The sequence below is a fragment of the Lagenorhynchus albirostris genome, chromosome 6, assembly GCF_949774975.1.
Source record: "Lagenorhynchus albirostris chromosome 6, mLagAlb1.1, whole genome shotgun sequence".
NCBI lineage: Eukaryota > Metazoa > Chordata > Mammalia > Artiodactyla > Delphinidae > Lagenorhynchus > Lagenorhynchus albirostris.
The window spans coordinates 64,178,567-64,193,345 of NC_083100.1; the positions used below are offsets into that span (position 1 = coordinate 64,178,567).

At 39.2% G+C, this 14,779-nt stretch overlaps 1 protein-coding gene across 11 annotated transcripts in view; it reads right to left on the reverse strand.

Annotated features, from left to right (window-relative positions):
• The window catches only part of B3GALT1 (beta-1,3-galactosyltransferase 1), a 112,812-nt gene that overhangs the window by 68,412 nt on the left and 29,621 nt on the right, over positions 1–14,779 (reverse strand). The window contains exon 2 of one of the 11 annotated variants that reach the window (XR_009541166.1): positions 9,528–9,645. The exons of the other annotated variants lie outside the window; for them this stretch is intronic. The gene's annotated coding sequence lies outside the window, so the exon portion shown is untranslated. Of the gene's footprint in view, positions 1–9,527; positions 9,646–14,779 lie in introns of those variants that run through there. 11 annotated transcript variants of the gene reach the window in all.

A 14,779-nucleotide genomic window follows, 5' to 3' on the forward strand; every position in this document is an offset into this window, starting at 1 on the left:
ATTCTTTGTGATGGCAGATACCCAAATGCTGGCTCTGGCTCATGGGGCAGATTCACGATTTCTTCAGGTGTCTGCCCATCACCTCAGTCCTCACCACCAGGACCCCCGGCACAACTCAGCACTGACACAGGTGACGTACTCTCTACTGATCTCCTCTCAGCTCCCGATCTTTGGGCTCGAGGGAACCTCTTGGGAAAGGTCCTTTAAAGATGGCTCTAGGGGCTTCCCTGGTGCCGCAGTGGTTGAGAATCTGCCTGCTAATGTAGGACACGGGTTCGAGCCCTGGTCTGGGAGGATCCCACATGCCGCGGAGCAACTAGGCCCGTGAGCCACAACTACTGAGCCTGCGCGTCTGGAGCCTGTGCACCGCAACAAGAGAGGCCGTGATAGTGAGAGGCCCGCGCACTGCGATGAAGAGTGGCCCCTGCTTGCCACGACTAGAGAAAGCCCTCGCACAGAAACGAAGACCCAACACAGCAAAAATAAATAAATTAATTAAAAACAAAAGTATCAATGCCACCGTGGATGTGAGGATTAAATTAGTCAATGCTTTAAAAAAAAAAAAAAAAAAAAAAAAAAGATGGCTCTAGCTCAGCAACATTTAGCAACATGCCCTGTTCAGGAAAGGGTGATTAAGGGGGTCACAGAGCTAAGTTCAGTAAACTTTGGCATGCCTCGCTTGGATGGAGAAGTACCTGTCATTGGGATGGTCCATGATTCTTAATGGGTCAGGTTTGAGGCCTCAGCAGAGACTTAAGACAGTGAGAAAAAATAATCTCTTCAAGAGAAATGTGATCAGATACGTAGAACCATAAAGTTTTCATTTGATTGAGATGGTAGACCTAACTCTCCAGCTTTAGTGTCACGTAATTTTTTGGACCTCCTTTTTTCAGTTTGTTTACTTCTGATGAGGAAATAGGGACCTCATTTGTTGTACTAATTATCAATACAGCTATCTTTTTTTCTCTTTTTACAATTTATTTTTTTAAGAGATAAATGGTGTTTTTTAATTAATTATTTTTTGGAGCATAGTTGATTAACAATGTTGTGTTACTTTCAGGTGTACAGCAAAGTGATTCAGTTATACATATACATATACCTATTCTTTTTGAAATTCTTTTCCCATTTAGGCTATTACAGAGTATTGAGCAGAGATAACCTGTGCTTGTTGGTTATCTATTTTAAATATTATAGCTATCATGTTTGAGTACTTGCTAGTATAGATACTTCATATAAACCCCACAGCAGCCCTATAAGATGGGTGCTCTTATCTCCATGTGACAGATGAGGACATGAATGCCAGGTCACTCACTAAAGGGGACAGTGAGAATGGGGCAAAGCCAGACTTCTCCCCGTGCTGGCTCCGAAGTCTGTGGTTTTCTTGAGATTTCATATCGCATGTCGAAGGCATGCTGTGGCCACTGATGGTCTCGCAGCTGGCCAAAATACAGACTGGCCAGAGCATAATCACGGGTCAAGGATTTCTTATTTCTAGCTAACTGAATGTACAGCAGTGATTCTCAGCCCTGATTGTACATATAATCATGTGGGAATCTTTAAAAAAAAAAAAAAAAAAAGACATGCTTGAGACCCACCCCAAACCAATGAAGTCAGAATCTCTGGGACCAGGAAGGAGCTTATATATGTATGGGGCCCAAGCTCTCCAGGTGTTTCTAATTGCAGCCAGGGCTGAGAACCACTCATTGCTACAAAGAGATAATGCTTACTTTAAGTACTTGCTGGGTTGTAGGTGAGAATCATGGTCTCTAAGAAACAGACAGGAGGTTTTGACAAAGAAATACCAGCAGAGAATATGAAGTTATTTTGTATATATATGCATATATATACACATAATTTTGTACACTCCTCCAATACATCACTTCTCATACTCAATCATTAAAAAAAAAAGAAATACTAGCAGATACTTATATATAACCCAAAGGGAAGTTATAAAACAGTACATCCTTGATATTTGTTATAAATATTCCATATTCCTAAAGGCCGCTCTGTGCTCATATATGTGATAAAGGAATGAAGATACACATTTAATTATGATATTTATTATCACCTGCCACTTAACTTACTTCAAGTTACCATGTAACTCACTAAAATATTATAACATAGAGAGAAGATTAAAAACAGAAGGAAGTTCTTTCTGGCAACAACCTAAGGTCACATTATTAAATAAGACCTGAACAAGGGTAGTAAGAATGCAGCCAACTACCAAATAAACACATTAACTACCAAAGCACCATTCCTTTAAAGAGAATCAAATAATGCTGTAGAACTTCATTACCGTTTCCCCATATTTATTTAACTTGATCCTTATGACCTTTCTGTAAGGCAAGTGATGTTGTAACTCCTGTGTAACAGATGAGGAACCCGAGATTCTGTGTGTGAACAACTAACTCAAGGTGGAATTGACAGCTAGGTTTCCTGGCTGAAAATTGTCCTCTTCCTACTAGTGTGCACTAACAGGAATGATCTAGATTCATTCAGAGTAAGAGGCAGACCTGCCATTTGCATCTGCGTTGACTTAATAGCTATAGTGATTCAGAAAAGCTGACTATTGGGAATGACTGGAAATGAGCAGTGGAAATTGCTTTCAATGTATCACTCATGAATCAATGGTTCTTGCTGATTTGAACAGTTGGAAAAAGTTTACTGATATGAAATTGGAAAAGCAGTTGTAGAAAAGCCCTAGGGCTGAACAGAGCTTTGTCAGCTTTCACAGAGGGCTTTTATCTTCTCATTTGACTTCATGAGCAGTGAGCAGAGTGAAAATGGATGTCGTCCCCTAAATGAGAACTCAGCAGCAAGATGAAATCTGAGGTTTGGCCCCTGAATTCATAAGGAAATCTTTACATGAATAATTCTAGATCCAAGCACTCCTGTTAAATGCTCAGTGAAGCATGACATTCAAGGATCTTATGCATTTTGTTCCAATTAGCTAGTTGATTTATTTCAGCAATAGGAAATAAAATATTTCTAATAACATTACATAAACAAGTGCTCTGTAGTGTTCATCAATGAAAATTATACTATTTATTTGAAAGTCAGCATTCACATAACTTCTTAACTGCAACACAGTTGAGAACCTGATTGGAATGGCACGTGAACTCTTTCTAGAAAACCTAAGAGAAGTCCTGTCCAAGGGGGGAGCTGTGTCACTACCAACTGAAATCTGAAAACAAGGACTAAGGAGAATAAAAGCTGCACTGGGATGATAACCTGGAACATAAAGCCCTTTTTGGAATCAGCTTCTCTGTTGATTCTCTATCCCAGGCTGTGCATCTGGTGGTTTTCACTCTGTTCTATGCTCCATTGATCCTGACCATTTTCCCACAGGACCCTCACATCTGTTTTTTACAGATCTGGTCTTCTGGCTCAGATTCTTCCTTTGTTTTATTATTCAGGTATGTAATTCTTGACCTTGCCTTATACCAAGTGGTGATCATTACTTAAAGCAAAGTTAGCACTTGCTTTTAGGTAAGGCCAATTATATACTATTTTAATGCATTGACTTCCCCAGGGCTACAGATTTACGTTGATCTTGTGGTATGAGTCGGAAGTGCACATCAAATGAACGGGCAGGCTAACACATGTGGTTGGTTTCAATGCTTTTTACACAACAGTAATAAATACTATCTTTAAGTGTTGTACTTTAAAACAGCTTTACAGTTTTATGGTTTTTAAAAAAAAAAAAACGAACCCTGAACTACCATAAAAACACAAAGTCCTCATTCACTCCAAGCACTAGTTAGATATGAGAGGGTGGCCTCTTCTCTTGTTATCATTGTTCACATGTGGTTTTCACATTGTCATAGTAACATTTTGTCCTACTGTGCTTGGAATACTGTGTGCTCTCCTTTTAAATATGCATGCATTTTACATAGGCTTTCTAAATATTTCCACAATTCAGATAGTCATAATTTTCACTGTCACAGAGTTTATCATATTAAAGTTCCAAAGTTTGTTTCATCACTCCTAATTGTTGAGCATTTGGGTTGTTTCCAGTTATGTGCTATTACAAATAAGGGAGTTATAAACATTTTTGAACAAGTAAGCTTAAAAGCTACTTTCTTTAGATAATTCTCCAAGGTGGGGAATACTAGCTCAAAGGTCATGATCATTTCATTTAGCTCTTGCAGTGCTTGAATGCTCTCTAAAAATAACATGCTAATTAGCAGTATGTGGACAACTCTATCCTTTTTTACCTCTATGAATGTTTATACTGTCATGAAAAAAAACAATGTGGCTTCAAAGCTCTGCAAAAGCAATAGGCTATGAACACTGTCTGCAACTAAGTGTGCCCACAGGACTCCTCAGAGGTGCATAAATCTCCTTGTGGTTGGCCACCAATCTGCCAGCCCAGTGACAGGGGCCACCGTGTATGCTAATCACTCAGCCTGTGCACTGGGTGCAGTTGAGCTAGCCTGCTGGAATTCAGTACTCTGGGGACAGCTTGGGGAACAGAGTCAGGGAGCAATAAGTTGGAGTTTGAGAAGGAAACAGGCTAGATAAGGTGGCTTGGAATTCTCCCATTAGTCCCAGCTTGGAATTCCTCATGCCATCTCTGTCATACCCATTTACTATTGGTGGTTACTCCCCAGGCCGACCCTCCCCTGTTGCCATGGCTAATGGTCATGTTATTTCTGCTCTATGCAATCACCAGCCCTGGCTTCTGCCAGAGGTTACTGGCCTGGAAAAACTGCTTTTAAATCAAATGAGATGGGGGGTGTCCTTAAGACAGAGGAAGTTAATGACCGCAGAAACTTTGCTGAATTTCATTTCACCTGCTTGCAGGACTTGGCATTTGAAACCAAGATTAGCTAGAAGGGAACATTGTTTCTTTGACCTGCCCTCCCCGGAATCTCTGGGGAGCTACCTAGACGGGATCAGAAGGTTTCTTCCCCATCTCCTCCACCTCATGCTAAGCAGTCACCTCACCCTTCCTTAGTATTTGCTCTTAAAGGCATCAGCTCTGTTGGGGATAAGGAAATAAATTCCCAACTAGCTTCATGGTAAGAAAATGTGTGGAAAATGATTAAACTTTTTTTTTTTTTTCTTTCAGATTCCAGAAAAATAACTGCCACTCTGCTGGTGGAAGCACCGCATGGTGTCTCCGAGTCAGGCGTTAGGGGGAGGTGTGAAGGGAGTACGATGGCTCTCGCACCTCACTTGCCTCAAGGAAATAATAATGGCATGGACTCTCAGCTCCTACCATCTTTTCTCACCATGATCAGATGTAGTTAACACGAAGATACATAGAACAATATCCCCTGGTGGGCCACTAACATTTGGCGTTGTTTTCCTCTGTGTAGTTGAGTTCAGTGATTAAACCTCGTTGAAAAAGGTATTACATTTTTTGGACCCTCTTTATTCTTTCTAATCACTTTTCCTTTTCTTTCAAACTTTACTTGTTTCGTATGAGATTTTGGGGGGCATAACAGAAGGCAGAAATAGTAACTTTAAAATTGTCTACCTTATTCCCCGTGAGTGCCGACCTGTGCACACAGCCTGTTCCGTGTTCTCTGCCAGCCACCGCAAATCAAATGTCCCACCAGACTCTATGCCCATACGTGAGGGAGAACTCTCCAGTAATCAAAAGAATCATATAGTCAGAAGCTCTATTATTTAACCTAAAATGTTTCTTTCTTGAATGTATTCTTGTTATTCTCTTTATTCTTACTAACAAGATAATTTCATTATCTTGTAAACGTAGCTTTTGAAGGGACTTGGATAGATAATATAATTAGACTCACCTATTTAGGAAGGTTTCACAAATGATTCCAACTTTTAGAAATTATATTTAGAAAAATACTTGCACTTTTCTACTAAGAATCTTTTTTTTATATATATTGATTTTAGGTCTTATTTTCTGATATGGATTTTAAAAAATTTATTTAATTTAATTTATTTTTGGCTACACTGGGTCTTCGTTGCTGCATGGGCTTTCTCTAGTTGCGGCACGGGCTTTCTCTAGTTGCGGCGAACAGGGGCTACTCTTCATTGGGTTGCGTGGGCTTCTCATTGCAGTGGCTTCTCTTGTTGCAGAGCATGGGCTCTAAAAAAGATAGGTACTAGGCGCATGGGCTTCAGTAGTTGCAGCAGGTGGGGCTCAGCAGTTGTGGCGCACGGGCTTAGTTGCTCCGCGGCATGTGGGATCTTCCCCGACCAGGGCTTGAACCCATGTCCCCTGCATTGGCAGGCTGATTCTTAACTTCTGCACCAGGGAAGCCCTCTACTGAGAATCTTAAAGCACATACTCTGTTAAGATAACTTTCCTTCCAGGAGTCAGGAATGGTGTATAATTACTTATTTTATTTATGGAATAATTGAGATAACACACTACATTCACTCAGAGGAGGAGATTCTTTCATTGTGTTGTTGTTTTATCTAATACTGCAGTTCTCTGATTCTGAATGTGTATTTTTAATTTTTCTTAACTGGGGTGAAATTCACATAAGAGAAAATTAACCATTTTAAGTGAACAATGCAGTGGCATTCAGTATATTTACCACGTCGTGCACCACCACCTCTGCTAACTTCCAAAATCTTTTCATCATCACCCCAAAAAGAAACCCTGTACCCACTAAGCAGTCACTCTCCATGCTCCCCACCCTCCAGCCCTTGGAACCACCAAGAACTTTCTGTTTCTATGGATTTACCTATTCTAGAAATTACATATAAGTGGAATTATATGTGACCATCTGTGTGTGGCTTCTTTCACTTAGCATAGTGATGTCAAGGTTGGTCCGTGTTGTAGCATGTATCAGTACTTCATTCCCATGTGTTTTTAACAGCATGCGACTCTAACACTTTCCAGTCTCTAGTGCTTTCAAGCTAATGTTGGCTTGAAAAATAAAAGCAAAGATAACAAATCCATGGGGTTATATTTCATATTCAACTTCTAGAAAGCCAAAGTATTGTGGAACACACAGATTTACCCAAGAACTGCAGGATGCCTCCCTCCACAACGTGGCATCCCCATTTATTGGGCCATTCCTAGTGTTACTGAAAGAAATGAATAGCCTATAGCCTGTTGGAGATCTTCAACTTTGAAATGCCTTTAAACAATTTTTTTTTTATTTGAAAGAACTTTCTTCCATGGTCTTCAGCCGTGTGATTTACATACAAGAACATCACAGCTTTTGTAGTTAACTCTGAAAAGACTTTCCCTGGTCCCTTTTTGTGCATTCTGTCAATGACCACAGAGTGACACCTCCACACTAACTCAGGCTGCCTGTCAGGTATGATAACACCTGCAGAGCTGAAATACAGTTGAAGTCCATCACTGAAACTTCAGCAGGGATCACTTCTCTGCTTTCAGAAAAGTGGCATTTTGGTAGTGGCAGGAAACAATTCCAGGGGACAGCTATGCTTCTAAAGTATAGCAATTTAGTCAATAAGTCAGGCTTTATCGACAAAGTGTGCATCTGTAAGAGTGTGTCAAGATGTACTAACAAAAAGATGTGAGAGTCCCTGGGAGCTTTATGGGCAGAGAACTACTGTGGGAATTGACTATTTACTGAAAGTGCTTAACAACAGACAGCTGTGTAGAGATGTCATCATAATAGATGTCTTCTCTTTGTGAGTTTTTACAATTTTAGTGGGCCTTTCAGAGTACAGAATGTCTGTCTTCCTTAGAGCACGATTACTAAAGTTGATCGTTGAAAGCAGAGCTCTCAACCTTTTCTATGCCAATACACATACAGGAAAAGATATTAGAGCAGCACATCGGGGTCAATGGTCAAAGCTGATCATGTCTGGAGATGACTGGACCAGGGGTTCTGGTCACTCCGGGCCCCATGAGCCATCCCTAGGGCTCAGAGTTCAGTATTGCAGCACACCAGCTTGGAGGCACTGATCTAAATCATTGTGTGCAATGCAATATTATCCATAAACATTTGTCATTCGAGACTCTTCCGTCACAGGAAGTCTCTGTTTGCAAAAGCTGCTTTGCAAACTTGATTCTCTGTCTTGAGGTACTGTCTTGAATATGGTGGATGTAACACAGCAAAGATAAAAAATGAACTCTTGTGTGATGTTTTCTTGAGTCTCTTTGAAACTTCCTTGAGATCTGTGATCCATTCAGTGAGACAGACCTTGGCAGTTAGCCAGCAAATAATGGTCCTCACGTTCACATTGACATTTTGATATACATTTTAAAAAGCTGAATGTTTTTAGGATGTGTGATATTAAGAGGAAGGGATTACATATGTGGTAAATTCTTTTAATAGTTTTCCACAATTCTCTGAACAGATGGATCAAACTCTCTCATCCAGTGATTACTCTGAAATTAATAAGTTATGAGTTTGAGTGGCACTGTGAGAACAATACAATATGTGATGCTCTGGTTCTTACTGTTCTTTTTGACGGCTGTTTTCATAAACTGACATTCATATTTGGCCTTGCCTGCTGGGCACTGAACCACAGAGCCCGTGGACACATGAAATGACCAGTACCTACAAATTAGTGAGAGGCACTAATAGCTTCTCTGAGCGTGCATACCAAGGGATTTGTACTTCAACAGTCATTCTCGATGTAGTAGCTATGATCAATAAATACTAACCAACGGAAAAAAAGCATATTGATCAGGGCTAACTGCATCAGAAAAACAGGAAATCACTGTGGATATATTTTATGCAAGTCAGAGCCTTTCCACAATAGAAAGAAAATGGACCTATCACAGCAGGTAACTTAAAGAAATCTGTTGGTCTTAAAACATCTACCAATCTGAAATACTTCTACTACCTTCCTGATGAGTCTGCCATTCCCTTCTCATCATGCAAACCATTAAATTCTGATAATCTACACACGACAAGCAATTCCAAGTGGCTCCAAATGTCCTTCTTCTGCTACGTGGCCTGTTTAAAAAGACTGAAGAAATGTGTGGAGAGAAAGAGAAAAAAAAAAAAATAACCTGGACATTGTTGTCCAAATACTTCACCTATGTCTGGCATCTAGTTACATTCAATGAAGGGATGAAAAAAGTGAATGAATGAAAAAAGATGCATTTCTGCTTGGGTAAGTCCCTCTTAAGGCTCTTCTGGACTCTCAGGTGATAGTACACCTGCAGAGATCTAGCCTCCTCCCAATTCTGTGACCAAAATCTTTGCATTTGATGTCTTTGTTAATTGATAGGTGTCCCATCAGGAGATAAAGATGGGTGTAAGAATCAGCCCAGGTACCCTGACTTTCCAAGGAGGTACTAGGGAGTCGCTCTGACTGGCCCACCCCTCATTCTAGCAGAATGGGATAAGTCAGAGAAAATGGTTTGCTTTAACGTTTTAATCAATCCCTAAGAATTTCACTCCAAAGGATTTGCCACCCCTCCCATTTGTGCAGGTTGGTACTCCTTTATAAGTTCTCTTTTCCTGTGAAAATGTGGTCCACAAGAAACCACAAGGTTCTGCTTATTGAAAGGACATAAATACATAAGTTACTTTCAATGCCAAAGTTGTCTCCAAATCCTAAGGAGGGAAAAAACAAAATATCGAAGTAGCTGTTGGGTCTCTATTTTGCCTGCTAATGGAAGAAGCGTACAGACTCTTCTCTTTGTGTCCACTATACATAAAACTTAGTTCTGTGTTTCCACACAATTTATGCACTGATGAGGAAGAATGTTCAAGCACTTCAATCCTAGAGGAAAGGAAAAAAAGGACAGGAAGATGAAAAGTATAGGAGAGGAAAGGTGTAGCGTGGGTCATAGGGAAACAGAAGAAGAAAATGGACACAGAGTTGATGGAGGGAGAAGCACGGAAAGGAAAAGGAGAAAAAAATGCAGAGGTGACAATAGAAGTAAAGTAGAATACAAGAGAGGTGAAGCAAGTAAATGGTGAACTGATTCAGAGTTAAGGAGGAAAAGCTGTTTCCTAGTTTATTATTCAACCACAAATGTACATCCACCAAACGTCTACACTTTTTGTCGTACCTAGCATTGGTATTCAAAACACATGGATCGGATGAACGGATATGTTACAGATCATCCCTAAATTCATGCTTGTTCTAGGCCGGTGGTTTTCAACTTCGGAACTATTGACAATTTGGGCTAGATAATTCTTTGTTGTGGGGACTGACTTGTGCATTGTAGGATGTTTAGCGGCATCTCTGGTCTCTAGCCACTACATGTTCCCAGTCAGTTGTGACAGAGGAAAATGTCTTCTGTCATTGCCAAGTATCCCCTGAGGGCAAAATCACCCCTGGTTGAGAACCATTGTTCTAGGCATATGGACCCAATGGAGTAAATCCACTCAGTGCTTGAAATATACTTGGTAATTAATGACAATACACTGTTAGAGACATCAAGGTACAAATATGTCATATTGTTTTAATTGTTCTCAGGAGACTGTAAATGTCCTCCTTTGGAGGAATGCTATAACAATATCATAGGAGGTTTCGTTTTTCCTAAAGTGTTTAGTTGGTAGATACGATGATTCATAATGATCATTAGCAATTGGTATACTAATAAATGTCATCAAGTGTCATGTCCATATACGTAGTTTGTTTACTTGTTCATTTTACATCTCTGTTATTAAAAAAACTCTATTATAAACCCTATTTTCCCCAAACTCTACTGAACAGTGGGATTATATATTTTTAGTTCCAAGTTAAATCTGGTATGTGCCTGATACTCAGAAAAATTCAATGTGATTTTAATTGTCTCTTACTCTTCTCTCCAGTAGTCACTGGGAAGTTACTACAATCTACTTTTACTCCATATGAGAAACTCATTACTTGATCTTAAAAAACAAAACAAACCAAAAACAAAACAAAAAAACCTTAGCACGTACACAGAGAAGAAACACATATAAGTGGAGACCAGAACTGAAAGACAGAATTCTAAGCATTTTTTTTCAAAGACAAAACAAAGCCAAATAATACCAAACTCAAGGTGCACAATGGCAAGAGGAATTCAGAAAGTTTTTCTAAATGTTACTCCCAATTGTCTTATGATCTAAATCATATTTCTCACTGTAGACCCTCAGATGTTTAGAAAGCAGAAATTGAAGTTATACAATGTCCCATTTCACAGACTAGGAAACCAAGGCAGGGAGCCGATGAAAATAAAACAGATTCTTGTGACATGTTTGTCAAAGAGTATGTCAGATACAGAGAAGCACTGATGGTTAATCCACATCCAGGCTCTGAATCCAATTTCAACTAAGCTTATCGAGTGCCTTTGATGGGGTCATTGCTGCACCACCTCATTCACCTGTGTTCTCTAATTTACTGCTCAGAACACCGTGTGTCATCAGTTCTGTCATTCACACTTTAAAGAAGAGGAGACAGGTTTAGTAAGGTAATGTAATTTTCCCATGTTCAAGAAACTCAGTAAGTGTCAGAACTGGGATGTGGACGGGGTCTTCTAATTCCAAGGTTACGGATTTTCCTCTAAACCATGCTAATTTCCATGAAGGGATGGTTGGGGGAAAATGGGGTGGAATTTTCCCCACAAAACACCCCCTCACATGGCTTACATGGCCAGAATCCCTCATCTTTCACATCTATGTTCTAGTCATGTGAATGACATAATCCCTAAGAGGGGAGAGAGAACATCCAGGTCTGGAGGTGCTGAGCATGACTACAAAAGTCAGAAACATCTCTGTGGAGGTGGGAAAGCATCCTAGATACCTGTCATTGTGTGTGTGTGTGTGTGTGTGTGTGTGTGTGTGTGTGTGTGTGTGTGTGTGTGTGTGTGTGTGTGTGTGTGTGTGTGTGCGCCCATATTTACATAACCATCTCTTTGTACAGTTGCCTAACACATTTTCTGATGTTCTTTTTGTACTCTGGTTTCTTTCATTTGGTTACAGACCCCTGAAGGGTAAGGACTCTATTGATTGTTTCTCTTGGGTCTTTCGACAGTACCTAGAGCAGAGCTCTGCCTGTAATAAAAGCACATTTCCTATTATTGTCCGATTTATATAAGACATTGCTGGTTACACAAAGTAATCAGATGTGTAGAAATTGGTAATACACGTAGTGTTATTTCTTCATGTATTTGGGTATGGAAGCGTCTCTGTTTAAGTTTCCTAAGATCCCTGTGAATACTATTAAATTAAATAAAAAATCCAATGTTGCATAATCTTATTTATAGTCTAAACAGCAGGAAACTTGGGGAATGCTCGAAATACACTATTTAAAAATTCCTTTTGTTAAACAGTGCTTTAACCAGAGTTAAAATCACTCACTAGGAGAGGAGCCCTTAAAAATTATAAAATAATCGTGCTTAATACTGTATCTCACAGTCTTCCTTTGAAATTGATTATCCTCCTACTTTCATGTTTTGGTAATCTTATATTCCATGTCACTCATTTATATAATGCTGGGGTCTCATGAGCTAATTAAAAATAATTATTTTCCAAGTATATGTGTTATAAGTTGAGGGTACAAAATCCAGAAATTACAGAAAAGTGTAAGAAAGAAAAGAGTATCATCAATAGCTCAGGGATAACCACTATATCTCTGGTTTTGGATGGTCTGCCTTTGAGTCTGGTTTCCATATACACATGCATATACAACCCCTCTCCCCTCCCCCACGTGTATGTGTGTGTGTGTGTGTGTGTGTGTGTGTGTGTGTGTGTGTCTTTGTCTCTCTCTATGTGTGTATACTTTAAAAAGTAAACTGGAATTATACTCTTTACAGTTTATATATGTATATATTTTGTTGTTGTTGTTTTTTGTTTTTTTTTTGTTTTTGCTGTACGCAGGCCTCTCACTCTTGTGGCCTCTCCCATTGCGGAGCACAGGCTCCGGACGCACAGGCTCAGCGGCCACGGCTCATGGGCCCAGCTGCTCCGCGGCATGTGGGATCTTCCCGGACCGGGGCACGAACCCGTGTCCCCTGCATCGGCAGGTGGGCTCCCAACCACTGTGCCACCAGGGAAGCCCAACAGTTTATATTTTTATGTAACATTATATTATGAGCGTTTCATCATTTTTTGTAAACACACCTTTTACTGGATAGAAAATATGCCATCATTTGTATATAGTATAATTTAACTAATTTCATACTGTGAACATTTAACTGGCTTAAAATTTTTGTCTCAAATAACAGCATAAAGAATTTCCTTATTCCCAAATCTTTATCTGCATTTATATTTATCTTCCTTCTTATAGAGTTCTAGAACTCACATTATTGGTTAAAAAGGCAGAATCATTAGGTTTTCCAGGAAGGTTATATTTCCTACTACAAATTGCACATGGGAAGGATTACCTAAAGTAACCTCATCAGCATTAAACAGTATCATTTAAAAATTAGTGCTTCGCAGGGAGATCAGCTCGGTGCTTTGTGACCGCTGGGAGGGGTGGGATAGGGAGGGTGGGAGGGAGGGAGATGCAAGCGGGAAGAGATATGGGAACATATGTATATATATAACTGATTCATTTTGTTGTGAAGCTGAAACTAACATACCATTCTAAAGCAATTATACTCCAATAAAGAAAAAAAAAAGAAAATACAGGTAAAATTGACATATCTCTGTCAATGTCAATAAGAAAAAAATATAAGGTAAGCACAAATAAATAATATTAAGAGTTGAAAAAAAGTCGTATCTATAGATGTCGCACAGAAAAAAAAAAATAAAAAAAAATTAGTGCTTCTGCTCTGAGAGGCAAATGATAATATCCTATTGCTACTTTAATTTGCATTCTTTTGATTGTTAGTGAGTTTGATTTTTAATAAGTTTATTAATGTAATTAAGCAAACCCAGTTCATTAGCTTCAGTTCAAGTTTTAAGAATAAACACAGGGGAGCTACAGAAGCAAATATCGAAAGGATAATGGTTTCTCCGTTTTCATATAGAAAAATAAAACTCTGGGAATGACAATGGCAAGGAAAATCATTCTTCAATCTTTTCAGTAATATTCTCATTTTGATAGATGCTTGCTGGGATCAAGGTATAAGAAAGGTAGGGGACTTTGGCTCTTTAATCCATGTTTATTGTAATGTTAACAGTAAATATTCAAATGATTGTTAGAAAATTTGAACATACTAGGTCACATAGTTGGTTGACTGTAACATGGGATTCTTGAACGAATGAGAAATTACTTTTTCAGTGATTTTATTATCACCTGCTTAACAGCCACATGATGGTTCAACAAATAAACAAATGAACACAAAGTTATGAAAAAATGTCCTGTAAGTCGAGGCATAAACAATAGCCTTTCAATAGTTGAAAAAATGGGACACCATTTCAATTTCAATCTGAAGCACGGATCTTTAAATTGAGTATTCAGAATAGCTAGCTATCAGTTTAACCTTTCAATAAGCTGATGAGCCATACTTCCAGGCGTGGGTTTGGACCTTTTTAGGTCAGAAGCATAAATCTCCTCCAGATTAGTAGATTGGCAAGAATAAACGACCACTTGGACTTGGTTATGGTTTCCCCCTAGTTGTTTTACTTTGGAATCAGCTAATAAGTATGCAAAAGAGTGATGAAAAATCAAAAAAATATATATGATTGGATGTGGTTCCCACTGCCTTTGAAATTCTTTCCAGAAATCCTGAAGTACAGTAGTTTAGCAGCCTATGTGGAGCGAGAAATCTGCCAAAGGAGTCTGGAATTTTGTGCTCACTGAATTTTGTAACTTTCACTTAGGGAAGTTCATGTAGAATTGGAGAGTCCGACTGCTACCATATAGGCAATGTCTTGCTTTTCTGCAGTTAATTTCTTCCTCCTATTTTTCACTTATCATTTGGCCTATATAAGGCCCCAAACCTAACATATGTCTGCTGCTTGTGACTTCTATTATTTCATGCATCTTTTATGCAGTT